The 27,664-nt window shown below is 46.8% G+C and overlaps 1 protein-coding gene and 1 long non-coding RNA gene across 5 annotated transcripts in view; both read right to left on the bottom strand.

The window, feature by feature from the left end:
• CACNB4 (calcium voltage-gated channel auxiliary subunit beta 4) overlaps nt 1-27,664 on the bottom strand; it is a 1,461,524-nt gene that overhangs the window by 987,211 nt on the left and 446,649 nt on the right. The gene's annotated exons all lie outside the window — the stretch shown is intronic.
• Nucleotides 21,739-22,938, bottom strand: LOC138489783 (uncharacterized). Its single transcript, XR_011274899.1, has 3 exons — nt 22,823-22,938; nt 22,560-22,653; nt 21,739-22,294 (listed from the first exon to the last, which is right to left on the bottom strand). It is a non-coding gene; the product is annotated as an uncharacterized lncRNA (long non-coding RNA).

The raw sequence follows: 27,664 nt of genomic DNA, 5'->3' as shown, positions 1-27,664 counted from the left end.
GGGAGCCTATACGCAAAACAGTGAATTAATTCGTTGCATAAAATGTGTGCATCGGGTTTGGATCTTGATGTATTAAAGAAATAATTATTTGTCTTCAAGTTTGGCTATGGCTACATTTTTGACAAACTGTTTGATATTCGACCTCATACTAAATAGGCTATTTGGGACACCCTTGCCAGCAATGCATAACCAAAAGTCTATGAAGCTAACAAGAAAGGTAGGGTGAACAGGTGGGGAGGAAAAAGAGAAGGGAAAGGGAATTAAAGCCTGGGGCAATGTGGAACAGAGGAAAATGCGAGAAAGAGAAAAGAGAAGGAAAATAATGGAAGATGGATTAGAGGTGGAAAGATGAAGGAAATAGAGAGGGAGAAAAAAGAAGGGAAGGGAGAGAAGGAAAAGGACACACAGGAATGGAAGCGGTGGTAAGGAATGAGAAGAAGGGAAGGGAAGTCAGGAAAGATAAAAAAAAAAGAGGGTTTCTTTGAAGATTAGCAGAACCTGCATGGAACTGATCTGCCTCAAACCAAGATGGTGGAGTTCCTCTTTTGCTGCTGGCCAACTTCCGGTATGTTACTAACATATACTCGGAATGGTATAATTGTATGAACAAACTCCAGTCCTAGAATATCTGGGGAAACTGCTGGATAGTGGAAGAAATGTTTTTTTTTTGTTTTTTTTACCAGCGACATCATCACCGGATACCGTTATTAAGGGGTCTTGCAAGCTTTGCATCCCAGTGCATTTTTTATTCTAGATAAAGTTGTCATTATGGCCCATACGTTATTCTCAGAGCGCCAGTTTCTCATGATACTTCCTCCCTCCCGTTCACTCCCCTGGCCTGATTCCCTGCCACTGGTTTCCGCCCTTCTTTCTAGCATCAATCTTTCGGGTCACCCTGTAGCCCATCCATAGCTCGAGGGTAACAGCGTGGCTTCAGGGTGGCGTCATCCGCACTTCGCGGCCCGCTAAAAGGTGAAGGTAGGACCACCGCACCCCATGCCACCAGAAAAGCTGCAGGATTGTGCTGAGCGCACATCCTGCAGGAAGTCAGTCAGTACTAGGCTAAGGTAAATACACAGAGTAATGCTGCCCCTTCTCAGAGTAAAGTCCATTGCTAAGACACTTGGATGTTTTTTTAACATAAAAATGTAAAATGTGTGTGTAAGGAAGGAGAGAACTCTAGTAGCAGGACTGCTTTGCACCCCCTGCTAACATCTTATCATGTCCTCTATAAAGTCTAAAGGGTGGCAAGACAAGCGGCCACTGCTTACTGAATGAACATTAAGCAGATTTCACTATTTTTAAAAAGAATTCCAATTCACAAATAAACATCATTTGAGACCAAATACTAGAGGCCTCATTACGATTCGGGCTGCATTAGGAGCGCTAAAACCACCCAACTGAGTAACCGTTCCCAGCAGTGGTAAGTAATGGTAATTCTCCACTTGATTATGGGTGTTTGTTACTCCCCATTCAGAGGTCCCATATGACTTCATTGTGGAGTGATGCCTGACTGCAGAAAGTAACACTGCCAGCACCTTCAACGCCATTGTGAGCAGAGGTAATCCCCGCACTCACAAGGCCGCTCAACTTTGCCACGTACATACACATCAACTGACCACTTCACACCACCCCCGTACTCAAACACTCAAATATAGGGCCTGCTTTCGCACCTCGGTGCATCAAACAGGTCAAGCCACGCCAGACAGAACCTATACAACATATAGAAGATTGACCTGCACAAAGAGTGTTTCCATCCAATGTGCATGTCTCAACGCAGCAGCAAGCATCCTTACCCTACTTCCTCGGCTCCTACTAATCCAGCCCAACTGACTATCTTGCAGTTCCCAAATCACCAAGTGTGATGAAAGGACTACTGCTCTGCAGGACTACATGGATGAGTAGTGAGTAAAGTGCCTACTCAGAACCACACTACTACTACACCAGCAGTGATCTCACACAAAGGTGAAACAGACAAAACCTTAATGGCACCACTCCTTTGCCTTCTAAGGTAGAGCAGGGTGAGAGCAGGCTATACTCTCCATTAGGAATGTGAGCTAGCACCGAAGCAATCCAAACAATAATAGTGCTGGGGTACCAAAATACAAGATGTCCAACTAAGGTTCTATAAAAATATAAAACTTTAATCAAACTAAAAGTATTTGCAACTAATAAGAACACTACTAACCTGCCCTGGAAAAAGAACATAGAGAATATAGACTTTGCAATGGGGGCGCTCTGGGTTTTAAGACGGGTGAACAGGTGAACCGTTTTTGCAGAAGATATTCCAGTTAAAGGCATTATCTTAAAAAGTTGAGGAGTGGGTTCTTAAATGTCAGTAGGGCTCTTCAAAGCAGGTCAACAGGATACAACCACTATCAATACCTTTATTCTTGCTTTTAGGCTTTTCAAGATGGAACTGGTCATCTGGTCTCTTTTGGCACACAGCTAGGGTTGGGACGGGGAGTGGCAAAAATAGATAAAACAATGCAGTGCAGTTTGGCAGCAGTGCTGGATTGCAGATAGAAGTTACTTGGAAAGTGCAGGTGTTGTCTGGTCGGTGGCACTGGAAGACAGAGGGCCTCATTACGGCTTTGACGGTAGCCATGCCGCTATTGGCGGTATGCTGCCTCCAAAACCGCATCCGGATTCCATGAATGGGGAATTACCGGGCCATTCCGAGTTAGGAGGGCATGGTAATTCCTCGCTCAGGGAACCCGGGCCCGGACCTACCCCATTCCCATTCGAGCCCCCATAGGGCTCAATGGGAATGGGTGCAGGGAGCTAACAACGGGCCGATTACGACCGCCCGTTGTTAGCTTCGTGGTCCCCTCGCAGGACCCGGTAAGGACGCCTGGTTTTACCTGGACGCCTGGTTTTACCAGGCGTCCTTACCGGGTCCCGCAAGGGGACCTCGTAATCAGGGGGAATGGGAATAACGGGTCCGCATCCATTAGCGGAACCAGTTAACCCATTCCACCTTACTCGTAATGAGGCCCAGAGTGTCCTCGGATGCAGAGAAGCAAAGACTTGCCTTTGGCAGTGAGCAGACTCCTGGTTCAATGTGCAGGCAGTAGGGCTTTGGCATCAGCATTGACAAAAACTCCAAGATTCGTGAGGCGGTCGAGGTAAAAAATGACTCTGGTGGTTCCCTTGCAGCAGCTTGGCCAGTGTCTCTATTGGTAGGAGAGGTCCCCAGTCTACCTTGAATTACATACATGTATTCCACCTACTCACATTTCAAACTGATTGAGCAAATACAATTATTTAGTTACCTAGACAGTTACAAGATGGAGGGAATTTGAATCGGAGAAGGGTGGGGTTGCAGAGTTGCAGTTCCTCAGAGGGGGCAGAAACACAGTTTCTAGTATCTTATTGTTAAAAGAAATGCATATTTTCATTCCAAACGTTAAAACCTAGGAACCTAACAAATATCCCCAAAATAGAAATGAGTAAAATCAAAGCTGTATGTGCATGGATCATTGACAAACCATGGCCAAAGCACATTGAACATAAACAGGGCTGACCACATTCAACAATGGACAACTCTAGGGGCCTGTCCTTGCACCCCCGTTACAGGGACAGGGATCATTGACATAATTCAAGTTATTAATGGAGAAGAATAACTGGGTAGCCAGAACAGTGATGACCATAAATGTACATGGGCAACTTGGTACCACAGAAGTTTCCTTGTACGTGTATACAGATGTCACGTGCACAGAGAGCATGAACGTAATGGGCGGGAGTCATGGACAGACTATAGAAAAAAATACCATGAAGCGACTCAGAAACAGAACAGTGATGACCATGTATACACATGAATTATTCTGTTTACCATGGGCAACGGAAGAAGGGGCGATGGGAGTGCCACTGACAAATAATGCTGCACCCCTGGCACACAACAGCAGCAGCAGCCTAGTTAATATATAGCTAGTAACTAAATTAACAATTTGTCTGCTTACGAAACATTTTGTTATTTCATGAATCTTCTACAAATTGTTTTTGTTTACATCAGTGATGTCACTCCTGTGATGTCATCAGATGTGTGTGTGGTGACTTTTGCTGCCTCGGGCATTTGGGTTACTTGACTTCCCTGCACTGCTCCCGGTTGCGCACAGCATCTATTCTGTCCCACATCACCCCTAATATATTTAAAATGAAAATATCAGAATTTCACAATGTGAAGGAACTACTCGTATTTCCCCCATTGTAGTATTTAAAATAATGAAAGCAACATAATTAGTGCAAATCCTAAACATTAAAGGTCCTATGCCAATGTACGTGAGCCTAGTATCAAAATTAAGCTCCATTTAAAAAACAAAAAAAAAAATCACACTGCATTTGCTTACCATGAACATTGCTTCCATGACATGCCAACGTACATACATTGGGAGCCTGTTTAAATGTGTCACCTTTAGTGCCGCTGAGATATATCCATTTCTCATTCACTTTTCAACTGAACAAAAAACAGTCTGATTTTAAAGCACTAAACCTGAAAAAAGGAATAACGCCCTCAAGTGACCTAATGCACAAGAAAACCCAGAGAGAAAACCTAAAGCAAATGGCCCAGGGGAGACATCCAGAAGAGAAACCTACTTTTGGCCACTTTTAGTTGTTACTGTTAGTGACTGAGGACATTTTTGAGTTTCGAATTCATGACGATAGAAAAGCACCTTTAGTTTAATTTAGATTGGTAGGGAATCCCCTATAGCGATAGGATGAGAGAGGCCTTACATCTCACATCAAATTGAAGAGGATGAGAGAGGCCTTACATCTCACATCAAACTGAAGAGGCACAGAATAAGATTTGGGGTGCTGCAGCAAGCAATAATCAGCAAGCTTACTCAGACATACTTTCAAGATCTGATGTATTCAATCAGGAAAACATGCAATCATTGCACACGGTCGTTGCTCATTAGAAAAGACTCTGCTACCGCAAAAAGAGCCTTCGGTACATATGATAAGGAGAATCTGGCCAGGAGGGTATTTATATAACTCGCAAGGAAAGACGTAGACAAAAGAAGCTTAACATTCAAAATTCTAAAAAAGTGTCAAGATGTCGGTGAGGAATGGGACCATCTGCACGGTGGTTGTGCACTCGTCTGTGCTTTTTTTGAAATTTCAAATGAAATTGAATGATGGCAGATCAACCTCCGGAAAAAATGTGTGGGGCTAATCCACACACATTTTCCTATGGTCACTGCACACACAATATACACATAGATCCGTGAACTCTGGGTGGACACAGCCTACAGGGGCATTCCCCTCTTTCAAATTTAGTTGGGATATGATATGATAGGTTATTTATAACGCACTTAATACCCAGAGGTTTCAAAGCATGGACCCGGGGAACGAACCTGTGTTGCTCCGTGTCTTGCTTCCAAGGCGAGGACGTTGCCCCTGAGTTATCCTCCCGACAGCCAGGAGTACACCATGTCATCTCAGAAGGGGGAGGGCCAAAGCTTCTCCCTGCCATGACCAGCCTAATTAACTAACAAAGGCTGCAATGATCTGTCCTGTCCTTTTGTTTTGCCCTGTAGCTGGTGGCAGCATTTGCATACTAATCAAAGTTTAATTCAAACTGGCCTACATGGGCCGTGGCTGCAGAGGGTAACAAGGGAGACAGGAAACCCTGGCACCGTTTGGTATGCACTTTGTCTACCTGATTCCAGCTCTCGCCCTCAGTAGCGATTAACAGTGAAACGTCATGTCTGGGACTATGCCTTTATAGTAGTCATCCCCGCAGGGAGACCCATTCAAAAGGTACGAGTACATGAATTGAGTGCCAGAAAGTTTGGCCTCGACGCAGCTTCATAGGGGACCTGCTGCTTTAATCAGGAACCACAGAGAGCTCCATAAACTAGAGGGACCCTTTGATCCACAACAGACAGGAAGATGAATGGGGCTTGGTATCACATGTTTTCACCCCGTTATCTTTTCTGTTGCAAAGAACTCTGGTTATGACCTCACACATACAAGAGAGTGTTGGTGAGGATCCGTGATTGGTTAATTGGGGCAGGCTTTGGGATTGGTAGGCTACACCAATCCCTGTGATCCATTTGGCTTTAAAAGGGGGCTGAGCCACTCTTTTGGCAGATCTTCTGAAGGCTTCGCCAGAAGTAGAAAGAAGAACTCATCATTGGACCCTGGCTGAAGGAACATACTGTAACGCTCACCTGATTCCCACGGAGGCGCAGGTCTGGCTTCGAGTGCTGATGCTTCTTCAATGGTGAAGCGCAGGACTCTGAAGATGGACAGGAAGGGCCCTCTACTCTGGCTTCTCCGGCTCGCAGGAATATTCCCCTGTGTGTGAAAAGGGAGTATTACCTACTGACTAAGTTATGATCAAGCCTCCCACTCTCTTCCAACCCTCCACGATACCCTTCCACGATTCCCTGTGAAGTCTCACCTTAGGGTCAGGAAGGATGAGCCCTCCATCCTGCATCTGATGCAGGGGCGCGTTGAAACCCAGTTACTTCACTGGATTGAGGATTGATGGGAGTTCAGGTAAGCTTGACTATTCAGGTAAGGCTCTGTAAAAGTTCTGTTGCAAGTTCAAAAGTCCAAGCTTAATAATAATGTTCATTGTCTTTTTGCAGCAAGCGTTAATGTTTATGTCTTTTTTCCCCTTAGGGGCCGGGGTTCGGAATGCCGGCGATATGGCACCGACCCGAAGTGAAACGTGCAGTTCCAGTTCCAGTAAATGGCAGGTTAGTTCTGGATGAGCGCTCGGGAACTGACTTTGCATACGCTCATTCAATGTCTTTGTCTTTTTTCCCCATAGGGGCCGGGGTCCGGAAAATGCCTGGAAGCGGCAAGACCCGAAATGAAATGAGGTAAGTCTTATTCCCTTCCTTCTCTCACCTCTTATTCTTGTCTTTTTCTCTAGGCTCTGGGAAGTGGCTGTGTATCCGGATGATCACTGCTGAAGATGGAGGAACCCAGGAAAGGTGAGTGAAATGCAGCGCCCCAGCAATCGTAACGAAATGCTTTTAAAAATAATGTCTTCCCTTTCAGGATCATCGGTGATGTCTCCGTGGTGCAGATTTAGCTGGTAAGGTCTCTTGTCTCCCTTTGCAGGTGACCCAGGATGCTGACAGGCGTGGCTAAAGTCCAGATGCAGGAGCTGACACGGTGAGCGTCCAGCTGCGAGGAGCAGAACAACGCGAAGCGTGAGTTGCTGATCGGGTGTGGTTTAAATAGCTTTGGAAGAAGTCCCAAGTGTGTATCCTTCCTCCAATCAGGTATGTATCCTTCCCCGACCACACCCGGGTGGAAAGTAGTCCCACAGGTAAAGTAGTTCCATTCAGGCCTCAAGAGGGCCTGGATGTGGCAGCATGGTCTGCATCAGGTAAGTGCACATGAAAACACTTGAACACATGTCTAGCTTTATGAGCCTGGCGCCTAAGGCGCCAGGACAGAAGTCCAACATGAGCCTGGCGCCTAAGGCGCCAGGACTGCGTCCAAAGGGCACCAGCTTGGGCCCGCTGGCACTCTCCTGGGGGAAATGATGCCTGCCTCTGGGGTCGCTGGGTCGGACCTGGCTCCTTGGAGGTAGGCATCATGACAGTACCCCCCCTCAAGGCCCCTCCCAAGGTTCTTCCCTCCGGGGGTTTGGGCTTGTTCGGAAAACTCCGATGAAACCTTTGTACTAATCGAGGTGCGTGGACATGGTTACTAGGCTCCCACGATCTCTCTTGAGGTCCATATCCCTTCCAGTCAACAAGATAGAAGAGTTTCGACTTTACCACCTTGGAGTCTAAAATGTCTTTAACTTTGAATTCTAATTCCCCTTCAATTTGAACTGGATCTGGAGGCTTGGACAATGGGGTTTCTGGTTGTACTGGCTTCAAAAGTGATGCATGAAAAACTGGAAGAATACGCATGTTGGACGGTAGATCCAGTTTAAAGGCCACTGGGTTGATTATAGCTTTGATGGGATAAGGTCCTAGGAATCTGGGATTGAAGGTTCGCGGGCCCTTGAGGGGTAAATGTTTAGTTGCTAGCGATACCTGGTCTCCTACTTGGTAAGGAGGAGTTTTACTTCGGTGCAAATCAGCGTTTTCTTTATACTTTTTCTTGGCTTGCTGTAAATGAGTTGCAGCTTCTTTGAAGGCTCGGGTTATTGTGGAATGCAGATGATTTACTGCGGGCATTTCCAGGGTCAGAGGTGGATCTAGGTCAGAGGTCCGAGGATGGTGACCATACAAAGTATAAAAGGGGGTTTGTCCGGTTCCTGAATGCACTGAATTGTTGTATGCATATTCTGCGATCCAAAGGATGTCTTTCCAATTTAACTCGGATTGGTGTAACATGCACCGAAGATATTGCTCGAGAGTCTGATTGGTTCTCTCGGTTTGTCCGTCGGTCTGGGGGTGGTGGCTGGTGGATAACCGCACATCTATTTGTGCTAGTTGGCAACACTTCTTCCAAAAATGTGAGATAAATTGACTTCCACGATCCTAGACTAATATGGAAGGGAAACCATGTATGCGAACTATATTCTCCAGGAATTCCTTGGCCAAGGTGGAAGCTGAAGGCAAACCCTTTAAAGGGATAAAGTGGACCATTTTGGAGAATAGGTCCACAATTACAAGGATTGTGTTGTAACCAGCACAAGGAGGCAGATCTGTTATAAAGTCCATTGACAGGGTGTGCCATGGCGCCGGTGGAATATCCAAGGGTTGAAGTAGGCCGGCTGGCCTTTTCTTTTGAGCCTTGTTTTGGGCGCAAATTCCACAAGACAGTACAAAAGACTTTATGTCTTTTCTCCAAGAAGGCCACCAGAAGTGGCGTTTGATTTTTTCCCCCGTTTTAGCGATACCAGGGTGTCCTTCCATTAAAGATTCATGATGATGGGCAATAACAAGTTCTTGCAATTCTTTACTTGGCAGAAACAACCGCTCCTGGAAGTAGGGTAAGTCATCCTTAAAGGTGTAATGAGGACCCTTTTGACTCCATTCCAGTATGGTTGAAGAGTCTAGAAGTTGTTTTACTTGCGATTGGATATCCTCAATAGTTTGCAATGAAGTTAAGCCTAAGATTCTTTGCTCAGGTATGATGGGCACAGGTTCTAAGCTCAAATTAGGTTCTTCCATGCCAATCCGGGATAAGGCGTCCGCTTTTCCATTCTTGCAGCCAGGGCGATAGGTAATTACAGAATCAAATTCCGCAAAGAATAGAGCCCATCGGAGTTGTCGTGAAGATTGAGCTTTGGCCGTTTTTAAATAATGTAAGTTTCTGTGGTCCGTTATTACGGTGATGATGTGTCTTGCCCCGAGAAGGTAGTGACGCCAAGCCTTGAAAGCAGATTTGATGGCCAGTAACTCTTTATCGGTGATTGCGTAGTTGATTTCAGGAGGAGAAAATTTTCTGGACCAAAAGGCCACTGGGTGTAGTTGGTTAGTTTTTGGGTCTCTTTGCGACAGGACAGCTCCCATGGCCGAACTGGATGCATCGGTTTCCACTATGTACGGGAGATCTGGGTGCGGGTGCTTCAATACAGGTGCAGAGGTGAATTTGGTTTTCAGGTCCTGGAAGGCTTGTTCGGCCTCAAGAGTCCATTCGAAGCGTTTGTTTTTCTTTAGGAGAGCGGTGATGGGTTGGACTGTTCGGGAAAATTTCGGGATGAATCTTCGATAGAAATTGGCAAAGCCGAGCATGCTCTGAACTCCCTTCACCGAGCTTGGAGATGGCCATTTGAGGATGGTGTCCACCTTTCGCGAGTCCATTCGGACTCCTTGAGGTGTCAGGATGAATCCGAGAAACTCAACTTCTGTGGTATGAAAAACGCATTTTTCGAGTTTTGCAAATAATCTGTGCTGGCGCAGTTTCTCAAGAACTGCCCTGACATGTTTTCTGTGATAAGATTCTGAAGAAGAGTACACCAGGATGTCGTCAATGTAAACAATGACACAGACATCGATAAGTTCCCGAAGAACATCATTCATAAAGTACTGAAAGGCGGCAGGTGCATTGCACAAACCGAAGGGCATCACCTGATATTCGAAGAGCCCAAACTTGGTGCGGAATGCAGTCTTCCATTCGTCACCTTCTTTTATGTGCACCAGGTGATAAGCTCCTCGGAGATCTAACTTGGTGTACACACAAGCGTCTTTCACCTGGTCGATAAGCTCAGGGATCAAGGGCAGAGGATAACGATTCTTAATCGTTATTTGGTTTAGGGCGCGATAGTCTATACACGTTCTAAGGTCGCCTTCTTTTTTCGGCACGAAGAACAGAGCTGAAGAGACAGGAGACTTGGACGGGCGAATAAAACCATTGGCTAGGTACTGATCTAAATACTGACGCAAATGCAGGTTCTCAGGTTCCATAAGAGCATAAATCCTACTACAAAGTAGTTGAGCATTGGGTACCAGATCGATTTGGCAATCATAAGACCGATGGGGAGGTAACGTGTTAGCCTGTTCTTTCTGAAAAACGTCTTGGAATTCTTGGTATTCTGACGGTAGCTGTACAGGGATGGAAGTTGCTGGGGCTAGACCCATAGCTGGATTTCTTAGATAAAAAGTTGGTTCACAATCAGGAAAACTTATCTTCTTTGCTCGCCAGTCGATTCTGGGATTATGTGTTTCTAACCAAGGAATTCCAAGAATTACTTGAAATTGTGGGGCCTTGATCACATCAAACACGATTGCTTCCCGATGTCCATCCTGACCCACCAGTGTCACTTCAACAGTGGAATACGTTACAGGCCCTGAGGCTATTTCGGTTCCATCTAATGTAGTAATGACATCTTGGGTTACTTTCGGGCGGAGAGGAAGCTTAATCCTGAAAGCCAATTCACGGTCTATGTAATTTCCAATAGCTCCACTGTCGATGTATGCTTTTATAGCATGCAACTGCTGAGGCTGTTTTGGGTCCACGAGCACCATTGGCATGACAAAATGCGAGGTCAAAGAGTTAGTTTTCAAGCTCGGCAAGCGGACCCCTACGCTTGCCGGGCTAGGTCGTTTCCCGAATCAGGTGTCACTAATTTGATATCAGTAGCTCCAACCACCTTCTTAAGTGGTTTAACTGGACAATTTCGAAGAAAGTGACCGAAAGTCCCGCAATACAGACAAAGTTGCATTTTCAGCCTTCTCTCTCGTTCTTTCTGTGTTAATGGTCCTTTAACCCCACCGATTTGCATAGGTTCAGATACGTCGGTACTCTTGGAGTTAGCGTGGGTTTTGATCGGTGCTCGGTTTTCATACTTGAACCGATCTGCTTTTCTATTTTGAAGTCTGTGATCAAGTTGAACCACCAAGTCAATGTAGTCTGCGCAGACCTGGGGTGGGTTTACTATCTGAGCTAGAACATCCTTAAGCTCTCGGCGCAGACCTCGATGAAACAATGTGATCCTTTTGCTTTCTGGCCATCCAGTTTCCACAACCAGTCTGTTAAAGGTGGCTATGTAGGACAGAAGATCCTGATTACCTTGTCGTAAGGATAGCAGCTCGTTATCAAGGGCCTGTCCTTGAGAGTGTCGAGCGAACAACCTTTCCATGCTGGCCTGGAAGCCCTGAAAATTCTGGAGAATGGGATCATCCTGATTTACCAATGGAATAGACCAATCGGCAGCACTGCCACTGAGGTAAGATAGTATAAAGGCTACCTTGGTCTGGTCGTTAGGGAAGGCTCCGGGTCTGCATAGAAAGTGTAAACGACATTGGTTCATAAAGACGGCATATTTCTTGGGATCCCCCACAAAACGTTCAGGCGTGGCTAAAGGCATGTGTCCAGGTAGATTAATTTGTACCGGGTTACTCAAACCCATTGATGTGGAAATGTCTTCGGAATTAGGTAAAGGAGTGTGCCCTGCCTGGGCCTGTAATAACCTTTTGGCTAGGTCATCTGTTCTTTCCTTGGATAAGATCAGTTCTCTTTTGAGAGCGTTAGTCTCCTGGAGGGCTGAGTGCACCTCTGCCCGTAATTCCCCCAAAAGCTGGGCCAGCTGGTCAGTCTCGGAAGTCTCCATAGCGCCCGGGTGGGAAATTGTGGGTAGGCTTCGCGTTCTGTAACGCTCACCTGATTCCCACGGAGGCGCAGGTCTGGCTTCGAGTGCTGATGCTTCTTCAATGGTGAAGCGCAGGACTCTGAAGATGGACAGAAAGGGCCCTCTACTCTGGCTTCTCCGGCTCGCAGGAATATTCCCCTGTGTGTGAAAAGGGAGTATTACCTACTGACTGAGTTATGATCAAGCCTCCCACTCTCTTCCAACCCTCCACGATACCCTTCCACGATTCCCTGTGAAGTCTCACCTTAGGGTCAGGAAGGATGAGCTCTCCATCCTGCTTCTGATGCAGGGGCGCGTTGAAACCCAGTTACTTCACTGGATTGAGGATTGATAGGAGTTCAGGTAAGCTTGACTATTCAGGTAAGGCTCTGTAAAAGTTCTGTTGCAAGTTCAAAAGTCCAAGCTTAATAATAATGTTCATTGTCTTTTTGCAGCAAGCGTTAATGTTTATGTCTTTTTTCCCCTTAGGGGCCGGGGTTCGGAATGCCGGCTATATGGCACCGACCCGAAGTGAAACGTGCAGTTCCAGTTCCAGTAAATGGCAGGTTAGTTCTGGATGAGCGCTCGGGAACTGACTTTGCATACGCTCATTCAATGTCTTTGTCTTTTTTCCCCATAGGGGCCGGGGTCCGGAAAATGCCTGGAGCGGCAAGACCCGAAATGAAATGAGGTAAGTCTTATTCCCTTCCTTCTCTCATCTCTTATTCTTGTCTTTTTCTCTAGGCTCTGGGAAGTGGCTGTGTATCCGGATGATCGCTGCTGAAGATGGAGGAACCCAGGAAAGGTGAGTGAAATGCAGCGCTGCAGCGATCGTAACGAAATGCTTTTAAAAATAATGTCTTCCCTTTCAGGATCGTCGGTGATGTCTCCGTGTTGCAGATTTAGCTGGTAAGGTCTCTTGTCTCCCTTTGCAAGTGACCCAGGATGCTGACAGGCGTGGCTGAAGTCCAGATGCAGGAGCTGACACGGTGAGCGTCCAGCTGCGATGAGCAGAACAACGCGAAGCGTGAGTTGCTGATCGGGTGTGGTTTAAATCGCTTTGGAAGAAGTCCCAAGTGTGTATCCTTCCTCCGATCAGGTATGTATCCTTCCCCGACCACACCGGGTGGAAAGTAGTCCCACAGGTAAAGTTGTTCCATTCAGGCCTCAAGAGGGCCTGGATGTGGCAGCATGGTCTGCATCAGGTAAGTGCACATGAAAACACTTGAACACATGTCTAGCTTTATGAGCCTGGCGCCTAAGGCGCCAGGACAGAGGTCCAACATGAGCCTGGCGCCTAAGGCGCCAGGACTGCGTCCAAAGGGCCCCAGCTTGGGCCCGCTGGCACTCTCCTGGGGGAAATGATGCCTGCCTCTGGGGTCGCTGGTCGGACCTGGCTCCTTGGAGGTAGGCATCATGACAGTACCCCCCCCTCGGGGCCCCTCCCAAGGTTCTTCCCTCCGGGGGTTTGGGCTTGTTCGGAAATCTCCGGTGAAACCTTTGTACTAATCGAGGTGCGTGGACATGGTTACTAGGCTCCCACGATCTCTCTTGAGGTCCATATCCCTTCCAGTCAACAAGATAGAAGAGTTTCGACTTTACCACCTTGGAGTCTAAAATGTCTTTAACTTCGAATTCTAATTCCCCTTCAATTTGAACTGGATCTGGAGGCTTGGACAATCGGGTTTCTGGTTGTACTGGCTTCAAAAGTGATGCAGGAAAAACTGGATGAAAACGCATGTTGGACGGTAGATCCAGTTTAAAGGCCACTGGGTTGATTATAGCTTTTATGGGATAAGGTCCTATGAATCTGGGATTGAAGGTTCCCGGGCCCTTGAGGGGTAAATGTTTAGTTGCTAGCCATACCTGGTCTCCTACTTGGTAAGGAGGAGTTTTACTTCGGTGCAAATCAGTGTTTTCTTTATACTTTTTCTTGGCTTGCTGTAAATGAGTTGCAGCTTCTTTGAAGGCTCGGGTTATTGTGGAATGCAGATGATTTACTGCGGGCATTTCCAGGGTCAGAGGTGGATCTAGGTCAGAGGTCCGAGGATGGTGACCATACAAAGTATAAAAGGGGGTTTGTCCGGTTCCTGAATGCACTGAATTGTTGTATGCATATTCTGCGATCCAAAGGATGTCTTTCCAATTTAACTCGGATTGGTGTAACATGCACCGAAGATATTGCTCGAGAGTCTGATTGGTTCTCTCGGTTTGTCCGACGGTCTGGGGGTGGTGGCTGGTGGATAACCGCACATCTATTTGTGCTAGTTGGCAACACTTCTTCCAAAAATGTGAGATAAATTGACTTCCACGATCCGAGACTAATATGGAAGGGAAACCATGTATGCGAACTATATTCTCCAGGAATTCCTTGGCCAAGGTGGAAGCTGAAGGCAAACCCTTTAAAGGGATAAAGTGGGCCATTTTGGAGAATAGGTGCACAATTACAAGGATTGTGTTGTAACCAGCACAAGGAGGCAGATCTGTTATAAAGTCCATTGACAGGGTGTGCCATGGCGCCGGTGGAATATCCAAGGGTTGAAGTAGGCCGGCTGGCCTTTTCTTTTGAGCCTTGTTTTGGGCGCAAATTCCACAAGACAGTACAAAAGACTTTATGTCTTTTCTCCAAGAAGGCCACCAGAAGTGGCGTTTGATTTTTTCCCCCGTTTTAGCGATACCAGGGTGTCCTTCCATTAAAGATTCATGATGATGGGCAATAACAAGTTCTTGCAATTCTTTACTTGGCAGAAACAACCGCTCCTGGAAGTAGGGGAAGTCATCCTTAAAGGTGAAATGAGGACCCTTTTGACTCCATTCCAGTATGGTTGAAGAGTCTAGAAGTTGTTTTACTTGCGATTGGATATCCTCAATAGTTTGCAATGAAGTTAAGCCTAAGATTCTTTGCTCAGGTATGATGGGCACAGGTTCTAAGCTCAAATTAGGTTCTTCCATGCCAATCCGGGATAAGGCGTCCGCTTTTCCATTCTTGCAGCCAGGGCGATAGGTAATTACAGAATCAAATTCCGCAAAGAATAGAGCCCATCGGAGTTGTCGTGAAGATTGAGCTTTGGCCGTTTTTAAATAATGTAAGTTTCTGTGGTCCGTTATTACGGTGATGATGTGTCTTGCCCCGAGAAGGTAGTGACGCCAAGCCTTGAAAGCAGATTTGATGGCCAGTAACTCTTTATCGGTGATTGCGTAGTTGATTTCAGGAGGAGAAAATTTTCTGGACCAAAAGGCCACTGGGTGTAGTTGGTTAGTTTTTGGGTCTCTTTGCGACAGGACAGCTCCCATGGCCGAACTGGATGCATCGGTTTCCACTATGTACGGGAGATCTGGGTGCGGGTGCTTCAATACAGGTGCAGAGGTGAATTTGGTTTTCAGGTCCTGGAAGGCTTGTTCGGCCTCAAGAGTCCATTCGAAGCGTTTGTTTTTCTTTAGGAGAGCGGTGATGGGTTGGACTGTTCGGGAAAATTTCGGGATGAATCTTCGATAGAAATTGGCAAAGCCGAGCATGCTCTGAACTCCCTTCACCGAGCTTGGAGATGGCCATTTGAGGATGGTGTCCACCTTTCGCGAGTCCATTCGGACTCCTTGAGGTGTCAGGATGAATCCGAGAAACTCAACTTCTGTGGTATGAAAAACGCATTTTTCGAGTTTTGCAAATAATCTGTGCTGGCGCAGTTTCTCAAGAACTGCCCTGACATGTTTTCTGTGATAAGATTCTGAAGAAGAGTACACCAGGATGTCGTCAATGTAAACAATGACACAGACATCGATAAGTTCCCGAAGAACATCATTCATAAAGTACTGAAAGGCGGCAGGTGCATTGCACAAACCGAAGGGCATCACCTGATATTCGAAGAGCCCAAACTTGGTGCGGAATGCAGTCTTCCATTCGTCACCTTCTTTTATGTGCACCAGGTGATAAGCTCCTCGGAGATCTAACTTGGTGTACACACAAGCGTCTTTCACCTGGTCGATAAGCTCAGGGATCAAGGGCAGAGGATAACGATTCTTAATCGTTATTTGGTTTAGGGCGCGATAGTCTATACACGTTCTAAGGTCGCCTTCTTTTTTCGGCACGAAGAACAGAGCTGAAGAGACAGGAGACTTGGACGGGCGAATAAAACCATTGGCTAGGTACTGATCTAAATACTGACGCAAATGCAGGTTCTCAGGTTCCATAAGAGCATAAATCCTACTACAAAGTAGTTGAGCATTGGGTACCAGATCGATTTGGCAATCATAAGACCGATGGGGAGGTAACGTGTTAGCCTGTTCTTTCTGAAAAACGTCTTGGAATTCTTGGTATTCTGACGGTAGCTGTACAGGGATGGAAGTTGCTGGGGCTAGACCCATAGCTGGATTTCTTAGATAAAAAGTTGGTTCACAATCAGGAAAACTTATCTTCTTTGCTCGCCAGTCGATTCTGGGATTATGTGTTTCTAACCAAGGAATTCCAAGAATTACTTGAAATTGTGGGGCCTTGATCACATCAAACACGATTGCTTCCCGATGTCCATCCTGACCCACCAGTGTCACTTCAACAGTGGAATACGTTACAGGCCCTGAGGCTATTTCGGTTCCATCTAATGTAGTAATGACATCTTGGGTTACTTTCGGGCGGAGAGGAAGCTTAATCCTGAAAGCCAATTCACGGTCTATGTAATTTCCAATAGCTCCACTGTCGATGTATGCTTTTATAGCATGCAACTGCTGAGGCTGTTTTGGGTCCACGAGCACCATTGGCATGACAAAATGCGAGGTCAAAGAGTTAGTTTTCAAGCTCGGCAAGCGGACCCCTACGCTTGCCGGGCTAGGTCGTTTCCCGAATCAGGTGTCACTAATTTGATATCAGTAGCTCCAACCACCTTCTTAAGTGGTTTAACTGGACAATTTCGAAGAAAGTGACCGAAAGTCCCGCAATACAGACAAAGTTGCATTTTCAGCCTTCTCTCTCGTTTTTTCTGTGTTAATGGTCCTTTAACCCCACCGATTTGCATAGGTTCAGATACGTCGGTACTCTTGGAGTTAGCGTGGGTTTTGATCGGTGCTCGGTTTTCATACTTGAACCGATCTGCTTTTCTATTTTGAAGTCTGTGATCAAGTTGAACCACCAAGTCAATGTAGTCTGCGCAGACCTGGGGTGGGTTTACTATCTGAGCTAGAACATCCTTAAGCTCTCCGCGCAGACCTCGATGAAACAATGTGATCCTTTTGCTTTCTGGCCATCCAGTTTCCACAACCAGTCTGTTAAAGGTGGCTATGTAGGACAGAAGATCCTGATTACCTTGTCGTAAGGATAGCAGCTCGTTATCAAGGGCCTGTCCTTGAGAGTGTCGAGCGAACAACCTTTCCATGCTGGCCTGGAAGCCCTGAAAATTCTGGAGAATGGGATCATCCTGATTTACCAATGGAATAGACCAATCGGCAGCACTGCCACTGAGGTAAGATAGTATAAAGGCTACCTTGGTCTGGTCGTTAGGGAAGGCTCCGGGTCTGCATAGAAAGTGTAAACGACATTGGTTCATAAAGACGGCATATTTCTTGGGATCCCCCACAAAACGTTCAGGCGTGGCTAAAGGCATGTGTCCAGGTAGATTAATTTGTACCGGGTTACTCAAACCCATTGATGTGGAAATGTCTCCGGAATTAGGTAAAGGAGTGTGCCCTGCCTGGGCCTGTAATAACCTTTTGGCTAGGTCATCTGTTCTTTCCTTGGATAAGATCAGTTCTCTTTTGAGAGCTTTAGTCTCCTGGAGGGCTGAGTGCACCTCTGCCCGTAATTCCCCCAAAAGCTGGGCCAGCTGGTCAGTCTCGGAAGTCTCCATAGCGCCCGGGTGGGAAATTGTGGGTAGGCTTCGCATTCTGTAACGCTCACCTGATTCCCACGGAGGCGCAGGTCTGGCTTCGAGTGCTGATGCTTCTTCAATGGTGAAGCGCAGGACTCTGAAGATGGACAGAAAGGGCCCTCTACTCTGGCTTCTCCGGCTCGCAGGAATATTCCCCTGTGTGTGAAAAGGGAGTATTACCTACTGACTGAGTTATGATCAAGCCTCCCACTCTCTTCCAACCCTCCACGATACCCTTCCACGATTCCCTGTGAAGTCTCACCTTAGGGTCAGGAAGGATGAGCTCTCCATCCTGCTTCTGATGCAGGGGCGCGTTGAAACCCAGTTACTTCACTGGATTGAGGATTGATGGGAGTTCAGGTAAGCTTGACTATTCAGGTAAGGCTCTGTAAAAGTTCTGTTGCAAGTTCAAAAGTCCAAGCTTAATAATAATGTTCATTGTCTTTTTGCAGCAAGCGTTAATGTTTATGTCTTTTTTCCCCTTAGGGGCCGGGGTTCGGAATGCCGGCGATATGGCACCGACCCGAAGTGAAACGTGCAGTTCCAGTTCCAGTAAATGGCAGGTTAGTTCTGGATGAGCGCTCGGGAACTGACTTTGCATACGCTCATTCAATGTCTTTGTCTTTTTTCCCCATAGGGGCCGGGGTCCGGAAAATGCCTGGAGCGGCAAGACCCGAAATGAAATGAGGTAAGTCTTATTCCCTTCCTTCTCTCATCTCTTATTCTTGTCTTTTTCTCTAGGCTCTGGGAAGTGGCTGTGTATCTGGATGATCGCTGCTGAAGATGGAGGAACCCAGGAAAGGTGAGTGAAATGCAGCGCTGCAGCGATCGTAACGAAATGCTTTTAAAAATAATGTCTCTCCTTTCAGGATCGTCGGTGATGTCTCCGTGTTGCAGATTTAGCTGGTAAGGTCTCTTGTCTCCCTTTGCAGGTGACCCAGGATGCTGACAGGCGTGGCTGAAGTCCAGATGCAGGAGCTGACACGGTGAGCGTCCAGCTGCGATGAGCAGAACAACGCGAAGCGTGAGTTGCTGATCGGGTGTGGTTTAAATCGCTTTGGAAGAAGTCCCAAGTGTGTATCCTTCCTCCGATCAGGTATGTATCCTTCCCCGACCACACCGGGTGGAAAGTAGTCCCACAGGTAAAGTTGTTCCATTCAGGCCTCAAGAGGGCCTGGATGTGGCAGCATGGTCTGCATCAGGTAAGTGCACATGAAAACACTTGAACACATGTCTAGCTTTATGAGCCTGGCGCCTAAGGCGCCAGGACAGAGGTCCAACATGAGCCTGGCGCCTAAGGCGCCAGGACTGCGTCCAAAGAGCCCCAGCTTGGGCCCGCTGGCACTCTCCTGGGGGAAATGATGCCTACCTCTGGGGTCGCTGGTCGGACCTGGCTCCTTGGAGGTAGGCATCATGACAGTACCCCCCTCGGGGCCCCTCCCAAGGTTCTTCCCTCCGGGGGTTTGGGCTTGTTCGGAAATCTCCGGTGAAACCTTTGTACTAATCGAGGTGCGTGGACATGGTTACTAGGCTCCCACGATCTCTCTTGAGGTCCATATCCCTTCCAGTCAACAAGATAGAAGAGTTTCGACTTTACCACCTTGGAGTCTAAAATGTCTTTAACTTCGAATTCTAATTCCCCTTCAATTTGAACTGGATCTGGAGGCTTGGACAATCGGGTTTCTGGTTGTACTGGCTTCAAAAGTGATGCAGGAAAAACTGGATGAAAACGCATGTTGGACGGTAGATCCAGTTTAAAGGCCACTGGGTTGATTATAGCTTTTATGGGATAAGGTCCTATGAATCTGGGATTGAAGGTTCCCGGGCCCTTGAGGGGTAAATGTTTAGTTGCTAGCCATACCTGGTCTCCTACTTGGTAAGGAGGAGTTTTACTTCGGTGCAAATCAGTGTTTTCTTTATACTTTTTCTTGGCTTGCTGTAAATGAGTTGCAGCTTCTTTGAAGGCTCGGGTTATTGTGGAATGCAGATGATTTACTGGGGGCATTTCCAGGGTCAGAGGAGTATCTAGGTCAGAGGTCCGAGGATGGTGACCATACAAAGTATAAAAGGGGGTTTGTCCGGTTCCTGAATGCACTGAATTGTTGTATGCATATTCTGCGATCCAAAGGATGTCTTTCCAATTTAACTCGGATTGGTGTAACATGCACCCAAGATATTGCTCGAGAGTCTGATTGGTTCTCTCGGTTTGTCCGACGGTCTGGGGGTGGTGGCTGGTGGATAACCGCACATCTATTTGTGCTAGTTGGCAACACTTCTTCCAAAAATGTGAGATAAATTGACTTCCACAATCCGAGACTAATATGGAAGGGAAACCATGTATGCGAACTATATTCTCCAGGAATTCCTTGGCCAAGGTGGAAGCTGAAGGCAAACCCTTTAAAGGGATAAAGTGGGCCATTTTGGAGAATAGGTGCACAATTACAAGGATTGTGTTGTAACCAGCACAAGGAGGCAGATCTGTTATAAAGTCCATTGACAGGGTGTGCCATGGCGCCGGTGGAATATCCAAGGGTTGAAGTAGGCCGGCTGGCCTTTTCTTTTGAGCCTTGTTTTGGGCGCAAATTCCACAAGACAGTACAAAAGACTTTATGTCTTTTCTCCAAGAAGGCCACCAGAAGTGGCGTTTGATTTTTTCCTCCGTTTTAGCGATACCAGGGTGTCCTTCCATTAAAGATTCATGATGATGGGCAATAACAAGTTCTTGCAATTCTTTACTTGGCAGAAACAACCGCTCCTGGAAGTAGGGTAAGTCATCCTTAACGGTGTAATGAGGACCCTTTTGACTCCATTCCAGGATGGTTGAAGAGTCTAGAAGTTGTTTTACTTGTGTTTGGATATCCTCAATAGTTTGCAATGAAGTTAAGCCTAAGATTCTTTGCTCAGGTATGGTGGGCACAGGTTCTAAGCGCGAATTAGGTTCTTCCATGCCAATCCGGGATAAGGCGTCCGCTTTTCCATTCTTGCAGCCAGGGCGATAGGTAATTATAAAACCAAATTCCGCGAAGAATAGAGCCCATCGGAGTTGTCGTGAAGATTGAGCTTTGGCCGTTTTTAAATACTGTAAGTTTCTGTGGTCCGTAATTACGGTGATGGTGTGTCTTGCCCCGAGAAGGTAGTGACGCCAAGCCTTGAAAGCAGATTTGATGGCCAGTAACTCTTTACCGGTGATTGCGTAGTTGATTTCAGGAGGAGAAAATTTTCTGGACCAAAAGGCCACTGGGTGTAGTTGGTTAGTTTTTGGGTCTCTTTGCGACAGGACAGCTCCCATGGCCGAACTGGATGCATCGGTTTCCACTATGTACGGGAGATCTGGGTGCGGGTGCTTCAATACAGGTGCAGAGGTGAATTTGGTTTTCAGGTCCTGGAAGGCTTGTTCGGCCTCAAGAGTCCATTCGAAGCATTTGTTTTTCTTTAGGAGAGCGGTGATGGGTTGGACTGTTCGGGAAAATTCCGGGATGAATCTTCGATAGAAATTGGCAAAGCCGAGCATGCTCTGAACTCCCTTCACCGAGCTTGGAGATGGCCATTTGAGGATGGCGTCCACCTTTCGCGAGTCCATTCGGACTCCCTGAGGTGTCAGGATGAATCCGAGGAACTCAACTTCTGTGGTATGAAAAACGCATTTTTCGAGTTTTACAAATAATCTGTGCTGGCGCAGTTTCTCAAGAACTGCCCTAACATGTTTTCTGTGATCAGATTCTGAAGAAGAGTACACCAGGATGTCGTCAATGTAAACAATTGTAGTGAACAGAGAGTGTGTCAGCGGAAACAAAATTCAAGTTAAAGTGGTGACCGGCAATGGGTTGGGGAGAGAGGGGGCCCCCGAAATTCGGAATCACAGATCAGGCCATATAAACCAAACAATAATTGAAAAACATGAATATTTTATTTAAATTCCATTTGTTTAAAACATACATATTAAATTTTAAATTTTGTTACGAGCTCATCTCTAAATAGCAGCATATTGTTGTAGAATAAAGTGCATAGTGAAACAAAGTGCCAATATAAAACCAGACTGAAAATTCAGTCAGTATTAACTTCATGTTGCCAAGCTGTCTGAACCTCAAGTCGGCTGAAGAGGGTCACCCGGCTGGTGGTCAGAGGCTATGGCCGCATTTAACAATGTAGAGAAAACCCCAAAAATATATGGACAAGGCAATAGTAGTTCCTAATTAGAAAAAGGGGTGCCATACGTCGACTACTGTACTGTCATGACCTACTATATACACTAGGTCTGACATATACACAGGAAGTAGTTTCGATGGTGCGGAGCATCTAGGCTGTTTCACGGTTGATGCCCATCTTCTTCAGGACGGCGCACTCCCGTTGGAATATTTGCCACTTAAAGGTTTTAATGTAGCAATAAGGCAATAATACACACAGGAATACAGAATTATGCAAACTGAATCCATAATTTTACCTAAAAGAACCAGACAAAAAAGAGGGAAAAACAAATAAAAAACAGTAAATACATAAACAAAACAACACCGAGGATACATTGTGTATCGACCTGCAAAACTAAATCAAATCAAGAAAACAGAGGGCATAATGATTAAAACATACTGATCTGTGATTGACGAACAGGATTACCCCCTCCCCGCCCCCATAGAGCACTGTCCGGAAAAACACCTCCTTACTAAATAATGGGAGAAGACATGGTTAAATAACTAAATTATCAAATTTACCAATATCTCAACTTTGAAACTGGCCACTTGTTCCCGAATATACATCCTGGGAAATGTGTATGGACCTGTAGGGCAAGTTCTCAGTCAAGTAGAACTGCAGAAAAACAAAAAGGAGAGACAGGAACATATTATAATACAGGAGGGATCATCAGTAACTGATATCCACTCCAAAAAACCAACAACCAAGGGTGCACGCCATACGGCAGTCCTTCCTAATGTGACAATAAAAAAAGGTAAACGCAAAACCAAACATTAGAGCTCACCTAAACTGGGAACGGATCACAAGCATAGGAGTTCAATCGCACAATTGTGTCACGGTCGACCAGTCACAATAAGGCATCTGAAAAGATCTGTCCTACTGGAGTCTAGTGTTGTTCACCGCGTTATAGTTCGTGCGCAGGTAGCTGTGGTAACGTAAATAATTGGATAAATAAAGAGGCTGTGTGAGCAGTCAATATAGAGGGTTACGAGACAAATAGTCCTCCAACATGGAATACATCGCTCGCCCCATGATGTTAAACAGATTGCTTCAATGCTAAGAAAACTAATAAAAAGCAGTGCTAAAATTAATAATAAAGACAATGTAGCCGCTACAGTAGCAAATGCTAAAGAGTTGCGACCAATATAATGTATATTTGGCAGCTAGAGTGAACATGCAGGAAATAAGCATCATTCTCAGCATATAGCCGAGATCGGTGTGTACCCTGCTGATTAATGGCAGACATAGCTGCCAGCAGAACGTCAGTGCTACTAGCTGCTGCAGCTGCACTGGAAGCCTAATATATTAATTGGGCGCCTAAATTAGCACTCCAAAAAGGCCCCCCCAAAAATTGTGTAAACAATGACACAGACATCGATAAGTTCCCGAAGAACATCATTCATAAAGTACTGAAAGGCGGCAGGTGCATTGCACAAACCGAAGGGCATCACCTGATATTCGAAGAGCCCAAACTTGGTGCGGAATGCAGTCTTCCATTCGTCACCTTCTTTTATGTGCACCAGGTGATAAGCTCCTCGGAGATCTAACTTGGTGTACACACAAGTGTCTTTCACCTGGTCGATAAGCTCAGGGATCAAGGGCAGAGGATAACGATTCTTAATCGTTATTTGATTTAGGGCGCGATAGTCTATACACGTTCTAAGGTCGCCTTCTTTTTTCGGCACGAAGAACAGAGCTGAAGAGACAGGAGACTTGGACGGGCGAATAAAGCCATTGGCTAGGTACTGATCTAAATACTGACGCAAATGCAGGTTCTCAGGTTCCGTAAGAGCATAAATCCAACTAGAAGGTAGTTGAGCATTGGGTACCAGATCGTTTTGGCAATCATAAGACCGATGGGGAGGTAACGTGTTAGCCTGTTCTTTCTGAAAAACGTCTTGGAATTCTTGGTATTCTGACGGTAGCTGTACAGGGGTGGAAGTTGCTGAGGCTAGACCCATAGCTGGATTTGTTAGATAACAAGTTGGTTCACAATCAGGAAAACTTATCTTCTTTGCTCGCCAGTCGATTCTGGGATTATGTGTTTCTAACCAAGGAATTCCAAGAATTACTTGAAATTGTGGGGCCTTGATCACATCAAACACGATTGCTTCCCGATGTCCATCCTGACCCACCAGTGTCACTTCAACAGTGGAATGCGTTACAGGCCCTGAGGCTATTTCGGTTCCATCTACTGTAGTAATGACATCTTGGGTTACTTTCGGGCGGGGGGGAAGCTTAATCCTGAAAGCCAATTCACGGTCTATGTAATTTCCAATAGCTCCACTGTCGATGTATGCTTTTATAGCATGCAACTGCTGAGGCTGTTTTGGGTCCACGAGCACCATTGGCATGACAAAATGCGAGGTCAAAGAGTTAGTTTTCAAGCTCGGCAAGCGGACCCCTACGCTTGCCAGGCTAGGTCGTTTCCCGAATCAGGTGTCACTAATTCGTTATCAGTAGCTCCAACCACCTTCTTAAGTGGTTTAACTGGACAATTTCGAAGAAAGTGACCGAAAGTCCCGCAATACAGACAAAGTTGCATTTTCCGCCTTCTCTCTCGTTCTTTCTGCGTTAATGGTCCTTTAACCCCACCGATTTGCATAGGTTCAGATACGTCGGTACTCTTGGAGTTAGCATGGGTTTTGATCGGTGCTCGGTTTTCATACTTGAACCGATCTGCTTTTCTATTTTGAAGTCTGTGATCAAGTTGAACCACCAAGTCAATGTAGTCTGCGCAGACCTGGGGTGGGTTTACTATCTGAGCTAGAACATCCTTAAGCTCTCCGCGCAGACCTCGATGAAACAATGTGATCCTTTTGCTTTCTGGCCATCCAGTTTCCACAACCAGTCTGTTAAAGGTGGCTATGTAGGACAGAAGACCTTGTCGTAAGGATAGCAGCTCGTTATCAAGGGCCTGTCCTTGAGATTGTCGAGCGAACAACCTTTCCATGCTGGCCTGGAAGCCCTGAAAATTCGGGAGAATGGGATCATCCTGATTTACCAATGGAATAGACCAATCGGCAGCACTGCCACTGAGGTAAGATAGTATAAAGGCTACCTTGGTCTGGTCATTAGGGAAGGCTCCGGGTCTGCATAGAAAGTGTAAACGACATTGGTTCATAAAGACGGCATATTTCTTGGGATCCCCCGCAAAACGTTCAGGTGGGGCCAAAAGCATGTGTCCAGGTAGATTAATTTGTACCGGGTTACTCAAACCCATTTATGTGGAAATGTCTCCGGAATTAGGTAAAGGAGTGTGCCCTGCCTGGGCCTGTAATAACCTTTTGGCTAGGTCATCTGTTCTTTCCTTGGATAAGATCAGTTCTCTTTTGAGAGCGTTAGTCTCCTGGCGGGCTCAGTGCACCTCTGCCCGTAATTCCCCCAAAAGCTGGGCCAGTTGGTCAGTCTCGGAAGTCTCCATAGCGCCCGGGTGGGAAATTGGGGGTATGATTCGCGTTCTGTAACGCTCACCTGATTCCCACGGAGGTGCAGGTCTGGCTTCGAGTGCTGATGCTTCTTCAATGGTGAAGCGCAGGACTCTGAAGATGGACAGGAAGGGCCCTCTACTCTGGCTTCTCCGGCTCGCAGGAATATTCCCCTGTGCGTGAAAAGGGAGTATTACCTACTGACTGAGTTATGATCAAGCCTCCCACTCTCTTCCAACCCTCCACGATACCCTTCCACGATTCCCCGTGAAGTCTCACCTTAGGGTCAGGAAGGATGAGTTCTCCATCCTGCTTTTGATGCAGGGGCGCGTTGAAACCCAGTTACTTCACTGGATTGAGGATTGATGGGAGTTCAGGTAAGCTTGACTATTCAGGTAAGGCTCTGTAAAAGTTCTGTTGCAAGTTCAAAAGTCCAAGCTTAATAATTATGTTCATTGTCTTTTTGCAGCAAGCGTTAATGTTTATGTCTTTTTTCCCCTTAGGGGCCGGGGTTCAGAATGCCGGCGATATGGCACCGACCCGAAGTGAAACGTGCAGTTCCAGTTCCAGTAAATGGCAGGTTAGTTCTGGATGAGCGCTCGGGAACTGACTTTGCATACGCTCATTCAATGTCTTTGTCTTTTTTCCCCATAGGGGCCGGGGTCCGGAAAATGCCTGGAAGCGGCAAGACCCGAAATGAAATGAGGTAAGTCTTATTCCCTTCCTTCTCTCACCTCTTATTCTTGTCTTTTTCTCTAGGCTCTGGGAAGTGGCTGTGTATCCGGATGATCGCTGCTGAAGATGGAGGAACCCAGGAAAGGTGAGTGAAATGCAGCGCTGCAGCGATCGTAACAAAATGCTTTTAAAAATAATGTCTTCCCTTTCAGGATCGTCGGTGATGTCTCCGTGGTGCAGATTTAGCTGGTAAGGTCTCTTGTCTCCCTTTGCAGGTGACCCAGGATGCTGACAGGCGTGGCTGAAGTCCAGATGCAGGAGCTGACACGGTGAGCGTCCAGCTGCGAGGAGCAGAACAACGCGAAGCGTGAGTTGCTGATCGGGTGTGGTTTAAATAGCTTTGGTAAAAAGTCCCAAGTGTGTATCCTTCCTCCGATCAGGTATGTATCCTTCCCCGACCACACCCGGGTGGAAAGTAGTCCCACAGGTAAAGTAGTTCCATTCAGGCCTCAAGAGGGCCTGGATGTGGCAGTATGGTCTGCATCAGGTAAGTGCACATGAAAACACTTGAACACATGTCTAGCTTTATGAGCCTGGCGCCTAAGGCGCCAGGACAGAAGTCCAACATGAGCCTGGCGCCTAAGGCGCCAGGACTGCGTCCAAAGGGCCCCAGCTTGGGCCCGCTGGCACTCTCCTGGGGGAAATGATGCCTGCCTCTGGAGTCGCTGGGTCGGACCTGGCTCCTTGGAGGTAGGCATCATGACACATACTGCCTTACATCCTCCGCCAGTAAAGGAAGGCCAGGACCTTCAAGAGGGAAGCAGAATCACTCCCCTAAACATTTCCCAGGCAACAGTGGGAGATATCGAATCCAGAGGACCCTCCAGCAGCTCCAGCACCAGTACACAGGCAGCACATAGCGTGCTCTGCTAGGCTCTGCAGTAAGCTTCCTAGGTGGGAAGTGCCAGAGTGTCTCTGAACCAAACCAAGGACAAGGCAACTGCCTGCAACACTCTCCTCAGCTTTGGGCCATCCGCCTTAAAAGGACAACACAAGCCCAGCGAAGAAGCTAGGAGTGCATCGACAAGTATCTACAGACATCTGTCTTAAAGGAAATTATTTCGAGTGAGCCGAGCCCCTCGAGCTGCAACCAACTGCACCACTGATGGTTGTTCCACCGCAGTCACAAAAGCCATTTGAGACGCTTCGACCAGTGCTTCAGAACCCCAGACCAGCACTGAGACACCGATTCCTCGAGTCGCGTGTAGGCCAGCCTGCAGCTGTCCATCCAGCTTCGCTCACCGAACTGCCTGACACCCGAGACCCGCAGCTTGAACTCTGTCGCAGAAGCTGCAAAGCGCCTTGAAACTGACTCGACCCTGTCGAGCACCAAGAACTCCTACAGCACAAGGTACGTTGTGGTTCTCTCCCCCTGGTCCTTCTCCGAAGGCTCCTAGTGACATTTTACAACCCATTGCTCCCTTTGTGTTGAAACCACGTATCCTTGAACTATTGAGATTATT

This window comes from Ambystoma mexicanum, chromosome 9, assembly GCF_040938575.1.
Source record: "Ambystoma mexicanum isolate Mex_15411 chromosome 9, UKY_AmexF1_1, whole genome shotgun sequence".
In the NCBI taxonomy this organism is placed as follows: domain Eukaryota; kingdom Metazoa; phylum Chordata; class Amphibia; order Caudata; family Ambystomatidae; genus Ambystoma; species Ambystoma mexicanum.
This window is presented reverse-complemented; position numbering and strand designations above follow the sequence as displayed.